Source organism: Arachis ipaensis, chromosome B5 (genome assembly GCF_059453495.1).
Source record: "Arachis ipaensis isolate K30076 ecotype BB chromosome B5, ASM5945349v1, whole genome shotgun sequence".
NCBI classification, from domain to species: Eukaryota; Viridiplantae; Streptophyta; class Magnoliopsida; order Fabales; family Fabaceae; genus Arachis; species Arachis ipaensis.
Genome location: NC_142440.1, coordinates 73,185,075 through 73,191,508, shown reverse-complemented (window position 1 = coordinate 73,191,508; position 6,434 = coordinate 73,185,075). Strand labels below are relative to the sequence as shown.

The window sequence follows — 6,434 nt, the reverse complement described above, 5'->3', positions numbered from 1 at the left end:
AAATAAATATTTTTTTCATCATTTTAAAATTAACGTAACCTTATTTGTTTCATATTCTGTTGAGGGTAAAACTACTATAGAAAACCTTTAAAATGCTAAATTATAAAAGCACACAATAAAGATATATGTATATTATCAGAAAAAGATATAGTTCCAGAAATAACGAAAAAAATATTATCCTAATTTAAAAAGAGTATATATCTATAAACCCAAATGCATGTTAGTTATTTACAAAAGATTAATTTTTTCTAAATATCATGGATATTCATGTTTGTCTTTTTCTTTTTTAAGTGGTAGGCCAAAATATGATTCTGAATCTGAAGAGACTTGCATTTTCCTATAAATAATGGAAGGATAGAAGAAATGAATATGCTTATTTTTTTCGTTTTAAAAGATCAAACTATAAGAGTATTACTGAAAAAATAGGAGAATACAAAGATTGTGTACCTGGAAAAAATCCTTTGTAATTCATCATACATCTCCTTGTCAATAACTTCTTGCATCTTGAAAAACTGTAAGATTTTATTTATCATAAAAATAACCGTATAAACACTTCAGGTTTATTCAATTAAATTGATTGCTTATTATTGTGAAGAATTTAATTAAAACCTGTAGAATTGTGACATCTTGTTTTGCATTGAACTTTCTGACAGGACAAAAGAAATGACATTAATCCTTGTTTATCATTGACAAAATGTAAATTAAATGAAATTACATCTTTTTTTGTTAGGAATTTTTTTAATAATAATTACCTGCAATGATATTGTTTTGGTTCGAAATGAGTTAGTTGTGTTCTTCTAAGTTCATGGCTGAAAGAAAAGAGTTAAAGTTTTAACATATATGGTATATATGACGAAATAGACGGAAATATTTATTATGTAACAAAAGTTTATTGCATTACCTTTTATTTTTTTGTTCCAATATTTCTCTTTTTACCATCTTCCATAGTTGAGTTTTGTCTGCTTTAACTGTACCTCCCCAACCAATAGAATAAATTTTGATTGGATGAACCTGTGTCAATTTCACGTTTGATCAGTAACACTAAAACAAAAATATGTATCATCAGTGTAGTTGTCACTGTCATTAATTCTGTAATCCTTACTTTATTGTCGATTGGTCTCATTGATGCAATTGATTGCTCATCCTTCCATGTATTCCATAACGATTGAAATCCTGTTTCCTGTAATTTATTGCATATATGTATCACAATATATTGCAGTAGTGTCCTATATATTACTTTAGAATTAAGTAATGATATATCCCAAATAAGACATACCTCTACCTTTTATTAGTTTTAAAATTTTAATTTTTATAATTTTATTGATAAAATTATAAAATTGATAGCAACATTTAAAGAAATCAAATTTTGAATTCTTTTCAAAGTATATACAAACATTGCAAACTATAATTTATTAAAAAACCAATAATGATATATTTTAAGGATGTATGATATAATTTTTATAATTTATATGTGAATCGTAGTTGGTGCATACCTGTTGGGTAAAGTAGAGGTTCCAGTTCCTTTCGCTTATCTCTTTTAATATGCTGATGAGCTCTCTTGATATCAATTTATCTGTTAAAAATCTTAGTCATTAGTTGTTAAAATTAGTGAACAAAACTATCTATTCCAATGTTGATATTGTAATGATAAAATTACATAATACACGGATTATACTTGTAAAAAGGCTCACATATTTGCCAAGGACATAAATTACCTGAGGTGCAGGTAACAAAATTTCTTTGAACACCACATTCTTTGTGAATTGTCCCCTTTTTCCATCTACTGTTCCTTCTTTGACTAAGATTTTTGTGGTTGATTGAGAAACACTTCGAGGTAGAGCAACGTATAATTGACCATGGCTGAACACATGTTTAGGGAGATAGATCCCTACCTTAGGGATAGTTTGCCCTTGTGATTTATTTATCGTTAAGGCAAAACTCAACCTTACAGGAAATTGTTTTCTAATAAGCACAAAGGGTAGTCCTGAGTTCTCAGTTGTTTTGTGTTTTATCCGAGGCAGAAAAGCTCTTTTTCCAGAGTGATGGCCTGTTAAGATTTTCACGTCTAACATATTTTGAAAAGTTCCTCGACACAGTAGCCTTGTGCCATTGCATAAGCCTGCCTTAGGATCTATGTTTCTCAGTAACATCAGAGGAGCACCTTTTTTTACCTTCAACATATGAGGTGGCAATCCACCTGTGGAGATCGAGTTAAGATATTCTTGTTGATACAGATTATTTGTATCTCCTTCTACTTCATCAAAGGATGCTAAAATTCGTTCGTCTCCCGGAAATTGGTTGATGAAAATATCATTAAGCTGTTGCACATCATGATTCTTGGGTGTCAATATCGCTCTCTCCACCATATAAGATGCATCTCACCCATGAGATTGCAAATTTGGAAAGGTTTCTTCTATTAATTTGTGTAATGATGCCTCACCTTCCCATGGTATTGCCATGCCTACTTCTATTTGTACCAAGTCTTCACATATGGTAGGCTCAATCCCATCCCCTATGCGCATAAGATACTCCGCAAAATCACGATCATTAAGAGATCGCATATTTTGTCGCAGGTGGAGAATTTTGGTGAATGCCCACAAATGTGATTTAACAATAGAAGCTGAAATCATTTGCGACTTACTTCCTTTCGGCACAACAGGTAGTACTTGGCGAAAATCCCCTCCCATAACCATCACCTTCCCTCCAAATGGATTATTGTTTTCTAAGATGTCTCGTAATGTGCGGTCCAGTGATTCCATTGTCTTTTTATTAGTCAATGGCGCTTCATCCCAAATTATCACGGTCGTCTGCCTAATCAGTTTTGCAAGATCAGATTGTTTACTTATATTGCACGTGGAGGATGGCTCTGCATTGATTGGGATCTTAAATCTAGAATGAGCTGTTCGACCACCAGGCAGTAAAGTTGCAGCTATTTCTGAGGACGCAGTTACCAAGACAATATGCCCTTTACTTCTTAAGTCTGCAATTATAGCTCTGTAAAGAAATGTCTTACCTGCTCCTCCTGGTCCATCCACGAAGAACACTCCACTTTCTCTTCGATCAATTGTATTCATAATGCACCTGAAAGCTGCAGACTGGTCATGATTCAATCTTTCTATAGAACACAGGTCTTCTTGAGGAACTTCGATGGACATTTCTTCTTGAATAATTCTAGGCATGAAGTTGTCGTTGTCGTTGTCCGAGGTTAGAGCTGGTAAATCGTATTGTGCAATATGTTTTCCATGTTGTAGGAGGATGTCATTTAAATCCCTAAGCAAACGATTTGTCAACCCATTACAGGTTGTAGTACTTGTTGATGCGTAATCATCCACCGTACATGAAAGAAACTCGTCCCACAGACTTCTTACATCTGTTGGCTCACAAAAAATTAGAATGGTGGCAAACAACCTTCTTAGAGCACATGGCATTCTTAAAATGGATGCCTTAACCAAACATGATCTTATACTACTATCACTCTCCAACAGTCCTCGATGCTGAGCGGATTGCTTAAAGGACGAATATTGGACACCATCGACTGTTAGCAAATCATCCCAACCAGTTGGGCCTCTTACATTTGACAATAGAATACGCAAATAGAATTTTTCACCTTCTGTTGGCGAAACGGTATAGATCCGACCAATAGCTCTCTTTTGTGTCCTGCGTCGATGCCATTCTTTTTCCTTGCTGTGCCAACTGTAATATTCTGGGATTTCCCTGTACAAAAGATGCCTAGATTGTTGGTCATCGGCCCGATTAAGTGCAAAAAATTCAGTGAGCATTGTTCTTGAGAAATAGTCATTATTAACTATTTCAGAAATAGTTTGGTGCTCATAAAAGCTCACTTGATGTTGATTTGGCAAATGAACTTGCAACCTTTCAACTGATGGATACATTCGGTAAAGGTTGAATCTAAATATCCTCCAACATGCCTCTAGAGCGGCAATCCATCTTGCATCAATGAACTGTTGCACCTCATCATAATGAGAACTTCTGTGCTCTTACACGGTTCTTATTTAAATTTTTACAAAATAGAATATATATATATATATATAGAAAAAATAATAAATTAAAACTTATTACGTAGTCCACGAGATAGAAAAATAAAGAGAAGAAAATAATCATTAAGGTTGAAACAATACAAAATGTATAACACGGTTCTTATTTTACCACATTTAAATATTTTATGTTTATCTAATAATCAATAAAAAATAATATTATTTAATATAAAATAGATTAAAAATAAAAAAGAGATTAACAAAATCAATTAACAAATTTCTTATCTTAGGTCACTATATTATTTGAAAAATCAATTAACAAAGTTTTTATATTGCTACATTTATTGTGTTATATGTCAAACTAATAATCAATAAAAAATAATATTATCTAATATAAAATAGATTACAAATAATAAAAAATAAATTAAAAAAATATGCGTGAAAATTTTTTATTCTACCATTGGTAGGTGTAGATTTTTTTTATCTTTTATATGTTAATCATGTGACAAACAAATAATATTAAATTAATAATTTTTTTGCAATATAATTTAAAAAATTAATAAATTTCAAATCAAGTACTCTATATAATTAAATATCAAATTCAATACTCTACATAATTAATAGTTTAGATAGTTTAGGAAATTAACATATTAATGTTTTTAAGCGAACTTTCTTGCGTCTTATATACATGCCAATCAAATAAATTTGTCAATATTCAAAACAAATATTACAGTAGTAGACAAAATTAATAATTTAATTTAGTTTTGAAATAAATATTTATGTACTCAAATATCAAATATAATACTCTACATAATCAATATTTTAGAAAAAAATTATTACAAAGTAATTTAAAAAGAAAAAATAAGTTAACAAAATATTTATGGGACTTTTTTCATTCAACTGTTAATAAGTAAAGACATATCAAAAAATAAAAACACATATCAAATAAAAAAATTATTTTCTTTCTACATCAAATTGATAAGATAAAAAATTATTTTTTTTACATTAATTTGATAAAAAAAAACAGACATAGTGCTAATTTTTATACGTAAAAAGTTTAGAATAAATTAAAAAGACAGAAGAATTTTACTGAAAAAATAGATTAGATAAGTAAATTAAAGAAAAAAAATATAAGTGGATGTTATGCGTGTAAAAGTAGTAACTACTGCAAAATCGTCTAAAATTTGCAATTGAAGGCAATGGAAGATGATTGAGGCGAGGGTATTGAAGAAAAGAGAAGAACAATAGCAAGAAAAATACAAAAATTTAGAAACCAAACTAATATAAAATTAAACAATAAATCATGAAGATGGTGAGAAATGTGAAAATATTGATATTTATTTTTGTCCATTTTTTGATTTATTTGTAATTTGCAGACTGTATGTATTTTTTTGGAGATATGTTATTATAATTATAGGAGTAACAAAACGATTTTTATTTTAATGGGATGTTATTGGATTTTTCAAAACAAATTTTATGATTATTTTGTCTTTATAATTTGCTTTATGAAATGGTTTGTTATAAGGTTAATATAGTCCAAAAAAATTGGACACTAAAGTCATAGTCAACCTTTTGTATTGACTTTATATATTGTTATAGAAGATGTGTTATTATAATTATAGGAGTAACAAAACAGTTTTTATTTTAATGGAAAGTTATTGGATTTTTCAAAACAAATTTTATGATTATTTTGTCTTTATAATTTGCTATATGAAATGGTTTGTTATAAGGTTAATATAGTCCAAAAAAATTGGACACTAAAGTCATAGTCAACCTTTTGTATTGACTTTATATATTGTTATAGATAACAATCAAGATAAAAATTTATAAATTTATTTATTTTTTCAATTTTATTTAATTTGAAGTAGATATAAAAATTTAAATTTAAAGAACTCTTTCTCTCGTATAATTTTAATTGCTAAAAATTTTATCTTTTAATTTATATTCAATATCTTAAATCATCTTTTGTTCTATTATTTTTTAAAAATTTTTAATTTTTATTTTCATTATTTTTTACCATTTTCTATACGCATATTTACCATTTTTTTTAATTAAGTGAAATAAAGATAGGAAGAGTACTACATGTACTCCATAGAATAAGGAAGAAAAATATGGGTAGAAGTTATGTATAGAATAAAAAAAAATAACTGCACAAAGAATAAAAAAATTAACTAATAATTACATTTTCGACCAAATTTTAAGAGGACAATTTGAAGAAGAGGTTACACATTTCTACTGTTATTAGTGAAAACACATAATGAAAATGAGATAGAAGAATATGTGTTGTTGTTCACGGTGAAAGTTTTTTTTATTTAAAGTAATTGATCCATGCATGTACGAAGAACTGCTATCATTAAGGGCAATATTGAAATATAAACTTGGACACCAAAAACTCAGTATTGACATTATATATTGTTATAGATAGATATATGTAATATA

General features: G+C 28.7%; 1 pseudogene; it reads right to left on the bottom strand.

The window, feature by feature from the left end:
* Positions 1–255: 255 nt before the first annotated feature.
* LOC148564621 (uncharacterized) lies at positions 256–3,893 on the bottom strand (annotated as a pseudogene).
* Positions 3,894–6,434: the final 2,541 nt, after the last annotated feature.